Raw genomic sequence first — 17,342 nt, 5'->3', positions numbered from 1 at the left:
CTCCTGTGCTTACTACCTTACATTCCGCTATATCGGCTAGGGTAGTAAAGGAAGAACTACTATGATTGTGTTTCTGGTTCACCCGGTTAAGAACCTCAGTAGAGAAAGCCGAAAACTGACTGTCATGATGCGGCGAGAGCTGGTCAACCACTCGGCGACTTATTAAAATCTTTTGCGATTTCTTCCCGTATAACACGAAGGACCGTTTTCCGGTCACCTATGTAGCGCAGCCGTATTCGGATAAACGCGCACATACAAGGGGCTATATCGTAGACCCACCGTCAAACTCCTATGGCTAAGTGAAGGTGTTAAAGCCCTATAGTCCGATTGCCTAGTTCGCCGCACTGACACCTCCTTCATGGACCAAGACGTTGGGTCAAGTGTAGTCAGTTGCTATTCTGAACACCCCCGCATTATATGCGAGGGGGCTGAAGCCGACGACTGGCAAACCTTCAGATTATAAGAAAACGGCCGCACAGGAGGAAATACCTTTCAGGCAAAAGGCATAAATATAACACAGCCTTAATATATCATAATATTGTTATCACAATTCCGATACATTCACTCGAACATAATATCCTTCGAGCACTGACCCTCTATCAAGCGGGCGCCTCTAGGACATCCTCAAAATATTGCTCCGGCGTGCGATGGTCCTTGCCCTCGGGTGGACTGTTGCTGCAACATCGGCGGCCTTCATTTTTGCCCAGTACGTCTTGACACGGGCAAAGGCCACCCGTGCACCTTCAATGCACGCCGACCGCTTACATGGCGTCGATACGCAGCACCGCATCAACAAGTCGCTGCACCAAACCGAAATAACTATTCGGAATTGGCTCAGTTGGCCACAGCCGGACCACGACTTCCTTCATGGCAGCTCCGGACACCTTGTGGAGCTCGGCCCACTGGGCCATTTGTTCGTTCAGCTACGACGGACGCTTTGGCACGTTGAACTCTGACCAGAAAAGCTTCTCCGCTACACGTCCGTCTTGCGCTTGGTAAAACTACGGCGCATCAGCGACACTCTTCGGCAGGTCCAAGAATGAGTCTGGAGAACTCCACAATTGATTAAGCAGGGCATACTTCGGGTCGCCGAATTTAGTCTGTAATAGAAAGGGCTTACCAGCCGCTATCTCCCCAGCTTGCCGGATCTCCTCCCGAGCCGCTCTAGACTCGGACCGTGCCTCTCGCGCCTCTTGTAAAGCCTTGTTGAGTTCGGCTGCCTTGGCTTTGTTATCCTTCTCGAGTGATTCGCATTGGCCAGTGGCATCCTTCAGCTCTCGCGCCATGGTAGATATTCTCTCCTCGCACTGGCGCCGAGCGGCTTGTTCGGCCTTTAACTCAGCAGCTGCCTTCTTGACAGCCGCATTGCTCACTCTGGCTTGCTCCTTGGCCCGGGCAAGTTCAGCCCGAAGGGTCTCAACCGCAGCAGCACCATATGCAATTATGCATGTCCCAGTATATAATTCCAGCTTCGTGCTCATATTATTATACATGCATAAGTTGACTGCCCCTAAACATACCTTGTGCCTCGTCGAGCCGCCTGTTAACAAGAGTAATGTCCTCATCCACTGACTCAAGTTTCTGCTTAAATCTGCAACTTCCGCAACGTGGGCAGTCGCCATTGACATAACAGCCTGTTTTCAAATTAATCATGTCATTTCCTGAGCATATCTTTTTGATCCTCTGATCGCCTCCCTGTGGAAGCTGACCAGAGTCTCAGGGGCTACTATCTATACACAGGCGCATTCTGCATGGTTAAGATATTACATTGCATACCTCAAAGCCTCTTAGTAGGCCCGTGAAGGCTTCATTCAATCCGCTTCTTGCGGACAGAATTCTCTCAACTACCATACCCATTAAGGTACAATGTTCCTTTGAGATGGACGCATTTTGCAACATGCCCATTAATATATCCGGCGCCTCCGGATTCCTAGAAGCGGCTGTGGGAGTACGAACTCCCTTCGAAGGGGTATGTTTACTCGACCCTAGAGTCGTCCTCGGCTGTAAACCGGATAGTCCGGGGCCTTTATTGTTGGTCCCCGTAGGGGCTGCGCACCGCGAACCCTTGATGACCGAAGTATCGCCTTCGGGCGTTGTCTTCATTGCCCCCCGCACCACTTGATGATCGGGGGAGACCCTCCGGGACAACACCTCGAAATCGTCTGCCCTAAGGGGCGAGGAAGCCTATGGAGGCGTCTCGCTTTCCATCATCTCCGGAAGCAGGTCACCCGGGGGGGGAGGGCTGTTGAGGAAGACTGCGGGCCGGACTGCAAACATATATTTAAGATGTTACCCTTGTAACCTGGAAAGAACGAGATTTTTCTAGGATACCCTTGTTCACTTACGATTCGGCGAAAGGCTTGTCCTTACGGAGGAATTGTGCGGCAACGTCATCTTCCGAACCCGAACCATCTGACAGGGACGTCTTCCCCCTCTTGGGAGTCCCCACCTCCAAATCTTCGGAGGCGGTCCTTTTCTTCCCATGGGGAGAAGGCATATCAGCTTCTTCTTCCCCTTCGTCTTCAGAAGAGGGAGTTTCGGTCTCCCCGGACATAGCGTCCGGTGTACCTTTAGGGTGGAGGCCACCTTTGGCCTTTTTGCTCTCCCCTTTGTCCTCCTTTGCCGGCACTTGATACGGCGCCGGGGCTAGCATCCGTGTCAACACAGGATCAGCTGAGTCTTCAGGAAGTGGAGCCGAACACCTAATTTCTTCCGCCTTCTTTATCCATCCCTGGTCGAAGACAGGTTTCTCAGTATATTGATACGGGATAATCAACTAAGCTGCGTTCAGGAGTCGAGTGCTTACCGAGGTATCCGGATGGTTGCAGTCGAGGCCGATGTCCTCGGTTGTATCCGGCCACTGCTTTCGGGTCCCGAAGAATAACTTCCACATCCCTCTGTGCGTTGTGCCGAAGAAGTGATGAAGGGTCCGTGGTCCTTCCGGATTGAAATCCCACATACGGAGAGGCCGTCGCTGGCACGGCAGGACCCGGCGGACTAGCATTACCTGGATCACGTTGATGAGGCCGGTGTCCTTTTCAAGGAGGATCCGGATACGGCTTTGTAGCGTCTGCAGTTCATCAATTGATCCCTAGTCCAGCCCCTTATTAATCCATGATGCGAGTCATAATGGAGGGCCAGATCGGAACGCAGGTGTAGCTGCCCACTTGGTACTGCAGGGTTCAGTGATGTAAAACCACTCCTGCTGCCATAGGTTGGAAGTTTCCGTGAAGGAACCCTTTGGCCAAAGAGTATTGGCAAACTTGCTCACCATAGCACCGCCACACTCCGCTTGCCCCCCGTCGACCACCTTCGGCTTCACATTAAAGGTCTTGAGCCATAGGCCGAAGTGTGGGGGAATGCGGAGAAAGGCCTCGCACATGACAATGAACGCCGAGATGTGAAGAAAGGAGTCCGGAGCTAGATCGTGAAAATCTAGCCCGTAATAGAACATGAGGCCACGAACGAAGGGGTGGAGAGCGAACCCTAGCCCCCGGAGGAAGTGGGAGATCAATATGACCCTCTCGCCGGATCTGGGTGTAGGAATAACCTGCCCCTTAGCAGGGAGCCTGTGGAGGATTTCCGCGGTCAGGTACCTTGCCGCCCGGAGCTTCGCGATATCCTCCTCTATGACACAGGAGGCCACCCACCGGCCTTGAAGGCTGGGTCCGGACATGACTGGGAGGTTTGGAGCGATTAAGTTGAAACCATGCGTGCTGGAACTCGGGGTTGGAAAAGTTGAGGAAGAGGTAGGCGTAGAGGAGAAAGACGGGTCTGTGCCCCTTTATAAAGGCGATGAATATCGAACACCTCCTCATGGGCCTTAAAACTTGCCTATTCCCAAGGAATCATGCCAACGGGGCGGTTGGATTACCCACGCCCGTATTGATGAGAATCCCGCAATAAGGTGACACGATCTCTGCTTCGACAAGACGTGCCAATAAAACCGCATCTTGAAACGTGGGGCGGGAGGCTAAAAACGGTTCAAAATAATGACCGGGCAGCAACGTGATGTCTGATAATCCCCAAGCGCAGGGAATCATCATAGCAATTCCCAAAGGTGGAAGTGATAAGTATGGAGTGTCGAACCCACAAGGAGCTAAAGGTAAGATCAATATTCTCTCAAGTCCTATCTGCCACTGATACGACTCTATGTACACCGAACGCTTGCTTCCAACTAGAAACGGGAAATAAAACTACGTTGTGGGTATGAAGAGGATAACTTTACATGATATCAGAGAGCTAAAAAATAAAAGTAGGTGTTGTTATCATTAAGTTAGAATATATTACTAAATATTATAAATAGCGAGTGTGGAATAATGATGTATCGGTGTGCGGAATTGTCCTGGGCAATTGTTAACAAGACCAGTAATCACTATTGCAATTTCATATGAGGGAGAGGCATAAGCTAACATACTTTCTCATCTTGGATCATATGCACTTATGATTGGAACTCTAGCAAGCATCCGCAACTACTAAAGATCATTAAGGTAAAACCCAACCATTAGCATTAAAGCATCAAGTCCCCTTTATCCCATACGCCGTGACCCACTTATCCGTGTTTATGCTTCTGTCACTCAAGCTACGCAGACAATAAGTAAACCATGGACATATTGCAACACACTACAGCGGGAATCCCTCACGCTTGCGCGACATGGAGGGCGCAATAGGACAACACCAAAATAAAACATACAACTCATACCGATCTAGATCATCAATCAACCCAAAGACAAAGGATATCTACTCAAAACATCATAGGATGGCAACACATCATTGGATCATAATATGTGGCATAAAGCACCATGTTCAAGTAGGGATTACAGCGGGGTGCGGGAGAGTGGACCGTGTAAAATAGATGAGGATGATGATGATGATGGTGATGTTGATGAAGAAGATCACCACGGCGATGATTCCCCTCCCGATGGCACTCCGACGCCACCGAGAGAGAAGAGAAGAGGTTCTCCCCCTTGTGCTTCCTCCTCCATGGCCTCCCCCCTGGATGGGGAGAGGTTCCCCCTCTGGTCTTTGGCCTTCATGGCGATCATGGCCCCTCCGGGATCCTCCTCCATGGCCTCCGGTGATGATGGCCCCCTTCGGCAGGGTGCCAGAGAGGGCCTAGATTGATTTCTTGTGGCTACAGAGGCTTGCGGCGGCGGAACTTCCGATCTAGGTTCTGTTCTGGGGTTTTCTTGATTTATAGGAGGAGTTGGTGTTGATTTCACGTCAGGGGGCCCTCGGGGAGTCCACGAGGCAGGGGGCGCGCCCCAGGGGGGTGGGCGCGCCCCCCACCCTCATGGGGTCCACGGGACTCCCCTCCGGTGGATTTTTGTTCCAGTATTTTTCATATTTTCCAGAAAAAATCTTCGTTGATTTTCATCGCATTCCGAGAACTTTTATTTCTGCACAAAAACAACACCACGGTAGTTCTGCTGAAAACAGCGTCAGTCTGGGTTAGTTCTAATCAAATCATACCAAAATCATATAAAACTATTGTAAACATGGCATGAATACTTCATAAATTATAGATACGTTGGAGATGTATCAGCATGCCCAAGCTTAATTCCTACTCGTCCTCGAGTAGGTAAATGATAAAAGAAATAATTTATGAAGTGTGAATGCTAGCAAGTGCACAAGTTTGTTCAATGATAGTTCCAATCACTTTTTCTAGCATCATTATATATCATAACAGTAGCTCAACTCATAAAACTTTTCATGATCAAGTAACAAGCTATTCACATGTTAAAGTATGGATCATAAACTTTCTTGAAACTAACAAACTATATTCTCAGTCACCAAACAATTGCAATTCATCTTATTTTCAGGAAGGGTCTATGTCAGAGCTTTGATTTAGCAAACTCCACATACTCAACTATCATTTAATATTTCACAATTGCTAACACTCACGTGATATTTATGGGTTCAAAGTTTAATCAGACACAGAGAAAGATAGGGGCTTATAGATTCGCCTCCCAATCTTTTACCTCAAGGGTAATGTCAACAATAATAGTTCATGATAACTTACATCCAATTGGATATATCAGGATCTTTCCAACACAATGTGCTTGCCAAAGGATAAAATGTAAAAAGGAAAGGTGAAGATCACCATGACTCTTGCATAAGGTAGAAGATAAAAGTAAAAGATAGGCCCTTCGCAGAGGGAAGCAGAGGTTCATGCGATTTTAAGGTTGGATGCACAAAATCTTAATGCAAAAGAACGTCACTTTATATTGCCACTTGTGGTAGGGACCTTTATTATGTAGTCCGTCGCTTTTATTGCTTCCATATCAAAAGATCGTATAAAGCTTATTTTCTCCACACTAATAGATCATACATATTTAGAGAGCAATTTTTATTGCATGTACCGATGACAACTTACTTGAAGGATCTTACTCAATCCATAGGTAGGTATGGTGGACTCTCATGGCAAAACTCGTTTTCAGGGATGTTTGGAAGCACAAGTAGTATTTCTACTTGGTGCAAAGAATTTGGGTAGCATGAGAGGGAAAGGCAAGCTCAACATGTTGGATGATCCATGACAATATACTTTATTTCGGATATAAGAAAACATAACCCATTATGTTGTCTTCCTTGTCCAAGATCAACCTTTTAGCATGTCATATCTTAATGAGTGCTCACAATTACAAAAGATGTCCAAGATAGTATTTTTTTAACCGGGTGTGCCCCTTTCCATTTAAGATAAACGGAAATACAACAGTCTCTGATACAACCAGGAAGCAAGGAGAGAGAGGCAGCGAGTTCAACGCACTGCCAGGGAACCCACTGTGATCGCCCGCCATCGAAACGAGCACCATGGGGCGAAAACCTGACAGCACCTACTTAGTTTGAATCTAGCTATTACAAACCAGGGAAAAGGCACAAACAAAAGAGGTGCCAGATAACATAAAGTATGTAGACTTCAAAAGATTCCCAAAAGTAGAGCCTGAGACTTAGAACCCAGCACATCTCCCCATATCTCAACCAGGCAGAATGTAGAGCGCTGCAGCACCATCACCAGTCACCCAGAGAGCACCTCACCCGCGTCTTCCGTTGTGCGTCTGGCCCCTTCACACATTGCCATCAACCTGGTTGTGCTCGCTCTAATCATCTCAGTTCCGAGTCGCAATCTTGCCGCTTCTTCCACCAGCTGAAGACCTTCCCAATATAAGAGAAACGAACAAGCCGAGTACACAATCTCAAAAGGAGATTTGATCAATTGTTTTTCAAAAGTAGCCTTATTGCGCACAAGCCAAATAGCCCAAGTACTGCTGCCAGACCAACAGTATAGAATCTAGTTTCATTGGGTAGGAACATATTGCACCACACATAGAATTGCCAGGTGTTATTTGGGCATAAGTCAGTCCCCAACACAACTCCAACTGCCCTCCAGGCAACACGCGCCACAGGACACGTAAAGAACAGATGGGACGTAGTTTCAATATTGTTACAGAAGGAACACACAGGGTTCCCCGGCCATTTTTTCCTCCTCATCACCGCTCTTGTGAGCACCGCGTCTTGTGCCATCTGCCATAAGAAGATCTGTATCTTAAGAGGCAATTTCGCCTCCCAGATCCATCTATAGTTGCTTCCATGAAGAGGCTTTTCCAGCCATTTATACATAGATTTAGTGGAGTAGTTTGCATTCTTACTCAAACCCCAAAACACTACATCTTCCTCAGCTATAGTATTAAGCCCCAAGATGTACTGCCGCACCTTATCCCACTGTTCTCTTAGGTTAGGGAATAAACGCCTTCTGAAAAAGGTCGAAGCCTCTACCCTGTCAAAATTTTGGACTGTACAATCCTGGTCTGTACAGATCTCAAACAACTGAGGAAACCTCGAATTGAGTGGGGGCAGCCCATCAATTGAGTCTTTCCACACCCTGGTCAGGTTGCCGCATCCTAGTTTAATCTTTCTTCCCACCATGTACAGCTCCCTGACTTTCAGAAGAGCTTTCCAACATGGGGAGTTGTCTAGGATTCACAGTTGGCACAGACTTGTTATATAGATACCTGGCTCTCACCAAGTTTTGCCAAACCCCGGTTTGGGTTTCTAATTTCCACCACCATTTCACCATCAGGCTGATATTTTGTTTCCTCGGGTCTTTGACACCTAGACCCCCTTTGCCCTTCGATCTACACACCCTCTTCCATTTGACCAGATAATATCTATTTTTCTTATTGCAACCGTGCCAGAAAAATTTTCTACGGTGCTTGTCCAGCCTTTCTATGAAAGTTTTACTCATAAGCCACATGGACATATGATATAAAGATAGCTGCGACAGTACCGAGGTGAGCAAGGTAAGTTTGCCTCCGCTAGATGCAGCATTACCAATCTAGGACCCGAAGCTCTTAAGGTATTTATCTACAATAAACTCCCACACCGAATCTTTAAGAGTTGTGAAACTCACAGGCATTCCAAGATATTTGATTGGAAAATGTCCAATCTCGCAGTTAAAGATCTCAACATACTTGCTATCTATGTCAGCGTCCCCTCCGACAGTCAGGATCTCGCTCTTCTGGAAGTTCACTTTCAGTCCAGACATAAGCTCGAATATGTATAAGAGGAGCTTCAGGTTTAATGCTTTTTCCACATCATGCTCGAGGCAAATGATCGTGTCATCTGCGTATTACAAAACAGCCACCCCATTCGGGACAAGACCAGATGCTAGTCCAGTTAGGAGGCCATTTTGCGGCGCTTTGCTGATCATCTTGTTGAGACAGTCTACAGCTAGGTTAAACAGAAAGGGAGAGTGGGGGTCTCCTTGGCGCACCCCTTTAGCACTCTGAAAATATGGGCCCACTGAGTTATTAAGTTTGATACTAACTGTACCATTGTATAGGACTTGTTTCACCCACCCACACCAGGTTTCGTTGAACCCCCTCATTCTGTGGCAATCCAATAGAAACTCCCAGTTAACCTTGTCGTATGCTTTCTCAAAGTCGAGTTTAAGCACCACCCCTACTTTTTTCTTGACATGGGTGTAATTGAGAAGCTCATGTAAAGTCATGATCCCATCCATAATACTCCTCCCTTTTACAAAAGCATTTTGTGACAAGCTTATCAGCTTGTCAGCATATTTTTCTACTCTCCGATCCATAGCTTTAGTGATCAGTTTATATGGACACCTAAGAAGACATATAGGTCGAAATTGCTGAATATGATCAGCACCTGACACTTTAGGAAGGAGAGTAATCACCCCATAATTAAGACGCTGCACGTCAAGCGTTTCAGCATGGAAGTGGCTGAACAGCCACATGATGTCATTTTTAACAATGCTCCAGCAATGTTGATAAAACTCCGCGGGTATGTTATCGGGGCCAGGTGCTCTATTAACATCCATCGCAAACAAGGCCTCTTTCACCTCCTCTTCTGAGAAGGCTCTAGTCAAATCAACATTATCCTCTTGAGTAAGTTTTTCCGATTCATCCCATGAGCCAGGATCCATGTGAAATAAGTTGCCTGGGGCTGGGCCGAAAAGGTTTTTATAAAACTCTGTGGCATGTGAGATAAGGTTATCAGTTCCTTCTATCTCGACATCGCCATATTTGAGGGCATGAATGGTATTCTTCCTTTTTCGCCCATTTGCAATTTTATGAAAGTAATCTGTGTTCAAATCCCCTTTGAGCAGCCAACGCTCATGGGATTGTTGTAGCCAGAAAATCTCCTCATTCACCAGAATCTCATGAAGTTCAAAATTAATATCCACCTTTCTACTATACATCTCAGGGGTCAGAGGTCCCTCTTCTTCGAGATCCTCAAGAGTGGACAGTTCCACTCTTAATTCTTCTTTTCTCTTCTTGGTATGGTCGTACTTGTTGGACCCCCACCCTTTGAAGAAGGTTTTAAACCTTTTTAGTTTGATATTAAGAATATCAATAGGATCTTCGGCTTTAACCGCTTTATTCCAGATTTTGTCCACTAAGGGTAAAAAGTCCTCATTTTTAAGCCAGGCCAGATCAAACCTGAACTCCCTAGGTTTATGCGCCTCCCTGTCCATGTCTCCTGAGGAGAGGAGTAGGGGGTTATGGTCAGATAACTCTCTAACCTGCTTTCTAACAGTTACCAATGGGTACAAGCTTTCCCAGTCACTAGACATCAAAATCCTGTCTAGCTTTTCCAAGGTGGGGTGGGTCTGGTTATTTGTCCAAGTATATTTCCCTCCACTACAATAAATCTCCCTCAGGCCATATGCATTAATGATAGAATTGAATATGTCCATAGATTTATGGCCATGTAATTTTTTATTTTTCTCTCCACCATGCCTCAAGATGTTAAAGTCTCCCCCAACTATGTAGGGTTTGTTCATATCAAAACAAAATTGAGCAAGTTCCAGCAGGAACTCCTCCCTCATATCCTCATGAGTTGGGCCATACACCACTAGAATACTCCATTCAGATTTATTCTTCCTATCTATTAGGTCAAGCTGGATCATGAACTTTCCTTTCTTATTGGACCTCAAGTCCAAATTATCCTTTCTAGCTCCTGCAATGATACCACCTGATTTGCCACATGAGGGGATCCAAACCCACTCAAAGATACTAAAAGGGTCGATTTTTCTCAAGCATTTAGGGGAGAAGTTTTTCTTCATGGTTTCCTGTAGACCCAGGAAATCAAGGGAATGGTCACTTATTAAGTCAGAGAGGCAGGTGGCCATTCCTTTCTTGCCCACCCCTCTGCAGTTCCAAATGAGACCTCTCATTTGGAATGGGTTTTTTGTTTTTTGGACCTGGTAACCCTGCTAGGGGCCAGGGGAGGGTTACCACTATCTTTGTTTTCTACTGTCATTTTCTTTTGGCTTCTAGTCACAGGCCTAGATAGCTTGACAGCAGATTTGCTTTTTTTCTTTCTGCTCCCATTTTTATAAGAACAGAAATCTTCACTACAATACTCATCTTGTTCTAACCAAGATAAGCTAAGGTGGGCTTGTTTTCCAAACCCATTTGTGACGACCAGGTCATCCTGTTTCTCATTTCCCTTATTAATATCATCCTATTTACTCAACAGATTTCCTCTAACATCCTCTAACTCATGCAGGATATCAATACAAGTAAAGTGATCATCTGGAATTAGAACCCCCATTTTATTAGCTCTACTTATTAGCTCAGCATCCCCCAAAGCAGCAAAAGAGTTTTTTCTAGGGTTTTGAGAGTTACCTTCCAGATTTTTCTTCTTGGCCACTTCCATGGCTTTTTGCATCATGTCTCCCTGCCTCTCCTGACCACATCGAATACTAAACCTCAAGTTAGTCTCAGGGAACAATGGAGGTGTGGGAATTATCTCATTGTCACAATCAGGCGATGGCAGGTGTACCAGATAATCATCTGATACCTTCAGCTTTGGATCCACCTCTCCTGTAACTTCTGAGACCTGCGAAACACCAGTTACTATTTCCGCATATGAACATTTCTTCTCGATCAAAGGAAGTACATTCACCTGCAATGTTTGCACATCAGTGCTCTTGTCAGGTGCATTTTCCTCATGATCAGAGATTTTTCCTCCATCTGATTTCACTTCACAACCCTCTTGAGAAGAATTCTCATTGGCCAGTTTCTCAATAAATAAAGTCTTATCATCATCACTTTCATAAGAGTCTGACAGGTTATCCTCCTCATTTTCTTTCTCTTTCTCAAGAGGGAGCAGGCGACAGGCCTTCCCCTTGAAGGCAGATGTACCATGTTCAACAGGAGCATGAGCACTCTTAGATGGTTCAGCCCCCCCGTCCTGCCTCTTCCTTTTCGGAGTGGACATCAGGGAATCTTTCTGATCATTTCTAACAGGCACAGAATCATCTTCCTTCACCGGATTCCTCACCAGAACTTCTTCTACTTCATACTGGAATTTGTAGAAGCGGCCCCCCATGCAACCCTCAGCAGAAACAGGAAGATTATCAATACTGTGGCATCCAATCTTAACCCGAACAGACGAGGGCGCTTAATAGTTGACATATCGATCTCTAAAGTCACCCCAACAAGCCCACCAGGATAAGCCACATTCTTGTCACATCTTTTATTAAGGGGTATCTTACTAATTTCCACCCAGGCAATCTCAAGCAGACCCTCACAGTCCATGTCATCAGACCATGGTGTGATTCTGACCACTGTTTGGTGCTTTTTGAGGTTTATGTATTCCACAAACAGAGCATGTTCAACCTCTCTCACATTAGGGAACCTCATGACATATTTGTTAGGGGCTATGAGATGAGCAGAACATCTCCAGCCCTGCCCAATGTACACCCCCATATCATCCTGCAGATCTTGTTTAGATATGGCCCCTTCCACAATGGTTATGAGCACATTGGTATTCTCTCTCTGCGGCTGTCTCTCTACACTATAATCAGGAAAGTAACAGAAGCCCTGCCCCTTGGATTGGAAGCCACACATAGCAGGAATACGTTCCCAAGGAAGGAATTCAATGCAAATAATCGACGAGTGACCTCTCTTCTTGCATCACTCACACAGAGCCTGAGGGCACCTAGTCGTGTAATGACCAAAAGCATTGCAGATCTGACATGCATCAGGGGTAGGGTTAGGGTTACCAGCGTGGGTGCTTGGATCTCGCCCCGCAGCAGGCGAAGGTGTTTTCCCTTGCAGCCGTCGTGTGTTCTGGTCCCCGCCGTCGTCGTCGATAGCAGAGGACCAGCGGTCCGGGCACGGCGGCCCAGATCCACCCGCACCCACCGCGACGTCCCACTTGTCGAAGCTCGTGTCGCCGGAGCCCGACGTCCTGGTAGTCGAGGACTGCCCCATGTCCTCCTTGCGCTTCCACATGTTGCTGTCCCGTCCATGGCCACCGCCGCGGTCGAATCGTCCCGCCCCACGGCCATGCCTGCCAGCGCCGAAACCATTCCCCTCATCTCTCCACCCCCACAACCTTGTTTCGGATCTGGATTTTTGGGTGGAGGTGGGGAAGCGACGACCTGAGCAAAGGATCTAGCGTCGCCGCGGATCTTGCCCTCCCACCGAGAGAAGGAGGGAGGAACCCTAATTTCTCTCCTCTGCAGCGCCTCCCAGAGATGGAGCAGGCACTCGTCGAGATCTGAAAACACGGAGCGAGAGCGAGGTAGCGGCGTATTAGTACCTGGGGCGTGGGACGAAACCCTAGCTCGCGACGGATCCGGGCGGTTGGTGTCCGCTGCTCCCACGTGTCGAGGATCCGGGTCATGGCGGTCGGGGCCACGCCCAAGCACCCCGGGTCTCCTGTCCGGTCGTGGTGGAGGTCGGGGGGGCCGTGCACGACCACCTCAACCTTGTCCCCGTGTACCGCATCCCCTTTCTCCAGATCAGCATGATCCGTGCGCCCCGTCGCCTCGTCGACGCACGTCGGAGCACCGCACGACGAGCCAATCACCAGCAGGCGGTCCTCGATCCTGGCGAAGTGGCATGGGAAGGAGACGAAGCAGCCCACGTCAATCCGTTCCCCCTCGTGCACATAGCGTGCATCCACCATGAACCCGCAAGAATCGAGGAGGACGAGCCGCTGGATGTCTCGTGGAACGTGGCGGTGCGGCGCACGAGATCCACCGCGTACGACACCCGCCGTGTCCAAGATAGTATATTTATATGTGAAATCTCTCTTCCTTTAATATTCTTTCATGAATTGTTCAAGTGACCAATTCTACGTTTGCTAACTTTCAATAAGTTTACTACCTATACTTATTATGTGTGAAGTCATTACTCCCCATGTTATAAGCATATGAAACATATATAAATTCAGATTTATGATATTCAATTCATTCAACCATTTACTCATAGGATATACGTGAAGCACGTGAGTAAATGACAGACTACTCCAAAAGATATAAGTGAAGAATACTGAGTAGTCAAATAATTAACTAGCCATGGGAGGATTCTTTTTCATTAAAGATTTCAGATCCAATGATTTTATTCAAACACCAAATAAAATTGAAAATACGCTCCAAGCAAAACACATATCATGTAACGAATAAAAATATAGCTCCTAGTAAGGTATACCGAAAGTTTAGAAGACGAAAGAGGGGATGCCCTCCGGGGCATCCCCAAGCTTAGGCGATTGAGTCTTCCTTGAATATTACCTTGGGGTGCCTTGGGCATCCCCAAGCTTAGGGTATTTCTACTCCTTATTCTCCTCATATCGATATCTCACCCAAAGCTTGAAAACTTCAATCACACAAAACTTAACGGAACTTCGTGAGATAGGTTAGTATGATAAAGAGTAAACCATTCGCCTTGGTACTGTCAAAGACAAGGTTCATAATTGTTCTCACACAATGCCTACTGTACCATATCATTTAAACAATTTATATTGAGAAATATAAGCCATAGAAACTAGAAAACAAGCAAACTATGCAATGAAAACGGAATCTGTCAGAAACAGAACAGTCTGTAATGATCTGAACAGCAACCATACTTATGCTACTCCAAAAATTATGAAATAATTGGTGGACGTGAGGAATTTGTCTATTAATCTTCTGCAAAAAGAATCAACTCGAAAGCACTCTTCTGTAAAAAAAATGGCGGCTAATCCCGTGAGCGCAAAGTTTCTGTTTTTTTTACAGCAAGATCACATTAACTTTCACCCAAGTCTTCCCAAAGGTCTTACTTGGCACTTTATTGAAACAAAAGCTATAAAACATGATTAATACAGTAGCTTAATCATGTAAACACACAAAAACAGTAAGGGTAAATATTGGGTTGTCTCCCAACAAGCGATTTTCTTTAGTGCCTTTTAGCTAGGCATAATGATTTCAATGATGCTCACATAAAAGAAAAGAATTGAAACATAAAGAGAGCATCATGAAGAATATGACTAGCACATTTAAATCTAACCCAATTCCTATGCCTAGGTATTTTGTGAGCACATAATTTATAGGAACAAGAATCAACTAGCATAGGAAGGCAAAACAAGTATAACCTCAAAACTTTAAGCACATAGAGAGGAAACTTGATATTATTGCAACTCCTACAAGCATATATTCCTTCCTCATAATAACTTTCAGTAGCATCATGAATGAATTCAACAATATAACCATCACATAAAACATTCTTTTCATGATCTACAAGCATAGAAATTTTTCTACTCTCCACATAAGCAAAATTCTTCTCATTCAGAATAGTGGGATCACTAATTCCTAAAGTTGACACTCTTCCAAACCCGCTTTAGATGATAGTATTATTCATACTCCAAAATATATAAGTGAAGTTCATGGAGAATTCTAAAATTAATATAGACTAACCAATATCCAAGCTCAAAATATATAAGTGAAGCACACGAAGCATTCTATAAAACCATACTCAAAAGATTTAAGTGAAGCACAAAGTGCATTCTATAAGGTCATACTCAAAAGATATAAGTGAAGCACATGAATCATTATATAAATTGATGAAGGGACATCTCATACTAGCATGGTTCTTAAAGAAAAATAAAAACACAAAGGACACAAATCATGTGAACAAAACAAAAACCGAGGTAAAACGATAATTGTTGAAGAAGAAAGATGGGATGCCAACCGGGGCATCCCCAAGCTTAGATGCTTGAGTATCCTTTGAAATATCTACTTGGGGTGCCTTGGGCATCCCCAAGCTTGAACTCTTGCCTCTCATTATTCTTCTCATATTCATAGCTCCTCGATCTTCGAACACTTCATCCACACAAAACTTTAATAAAAACTTTGTGAGATCCGTTAGTGTAATAAAGCAAACTACCACTTTAAGGTACTGTAATGAGCTCATTCTTTATTTATATTGGTGTTAAACCTACATAAGCAAACAACACGAGAAAAACAGAATCTGTCAAAAACAGGACAGTCTGTAGTAAATCTGGAAGTTTAGTAAACTTCTGTAACTCCAAAAATTATGAAATAAATTTGAAAATTTGAAAAATTTGTACGGGAGTAATGTGTAAAATGTTTCAGACCCATTTGACCTTCCAGTAAAAAATGTAAAGTCATGCGCTACAGCCAAAGTTTCTGTTTTTGTTCTGCACATAGTAAACAAGCAATCTAATCATCCTAAAACCAAAGCTTGGCACATCATTTTTATAATACAATGGATATACACAAGGGGATAATTATTTACAGAGAAACTTCCATGAAAAATTCTACATTGTTTCCGTGGGCATGAACACAAGTGCTCAAGGTCGACCCTCATTTCTTCAATGCATAACTTTCCAATCACTTCTCTTTTTGAAAAACTTTTTAGGCATGAGAGGAAAGTATTTTATTTTTTTGCATTTTCATTCTTTTAAAAAAATTGTATGTTTGACCCACAACTAAACAGAAACAAAAAGGAAAAATAAATCTACTTAGTGAAGAAAGCAAACAAGCACACACGAGAATATCAACCCCACGCTATTGCTCCCCGGCAACGGCGCCAGAAAAGAGCTTGATAATCCCCAAGTGCAGGGAATCATCGTAGCAATTCCCAAAGATGGAAGTGATAAGTATGGAGTGTCGAACCCACAAGGAGCTAAAGGTAAGATCAATATTCTCTCAAGTCCTATCTGCCACTGATACGACTCTACGTACACCGAGCGTTTGCTTCCAACTAGAAACGAGAAATAAAACTACGTTGTGGGTATGAAGAGGATAACTTTGCATGATATCGGAGAGCTAAAATATAAAAGCAGGTGCTGTTATCATTAAGTTAGAATATATTACTAAATATTATAAATAGCGAGTGTGGAATAATGATGGATTGGTGTGCGGAATTGTCCTAGGCAATTGTTAACAAGACTGGTAATCACTATTGCAATTTCAGATGAGGGAGAGACATAAGCTAACATACTTTCTCATCTTGGATCATATGTACTTATGATTGGAACTCTAGCAAGCATCCGCAACTACTAAAGATCATGAAGGTAAAACCCAACCATAGCATTAAAGCATCAAGTCCCCTTTATCCCATACGCCGTGACCCACTTATCCATGTTTATGCTTCTGTCACTCAAGCAACGCAGACAATAAGTAAACCATGGACATATTGCAACACCCTACAGTGGGAATCCCTCACGCTTGCGCAACACGGAGGGCGCAATAGGACAGCACCAAAATAAAACATACAACTCATGCCAATCTAGATCATCAATCAACCCAAAGACAAAGGATATCTACTCAAAACATCATAGGATGGCAACACATCATTGGATCATAATATGTGGCATAAAGCACCATGTTCAAGTAGGAATTACAGCGGGGTGCGGGAGAGTGGACCGCATAAAATAGATGAGGATGGTGATGATGATGGTGATGTTGATGAAGGCGATCACCGCGGCAATGATTCGCCTCCCGATGGCACTCCGGCGCCACCGAGAGAGAGGAGGAGAGGCTCTCCCCCTTGTGCTTCCTCCTCCATGGCCTCCGCCCTGGA

At 45.2% G+C, this 17,342-nt stretch overlaps 1 pseudogene; it reads right to left on the bottom strand.

Moving 5' to 3' along the window:
• Positions 1–10,695: 10,695 nt before the first annotated feature.
• Positions 10,696–17,342, bottom strand: part of LOC123158360 (uncharacterized) — a 43,952-nt pseudogene continuing 37,305 nt past the window's right edge.

This window comes from Triticum aestivum, chromosome 1D (assembly GCF_018294505.1).
Source record: "Triticum aestivum cultivar Chinese Spring chromosome 1D, IWGSC CS RefSeq v2.1, whole genome shotgun sequence".
NCBI classification, from domain to species: Eukaryota; Viridiplantae; Streptophyta; class Magnoliopsida; order Poales; family Poaceae; genus Triticum; species Triticum aestivum.
This window is presented reverse-complemented; position numbering and strand designations above follow the sequence as displayed.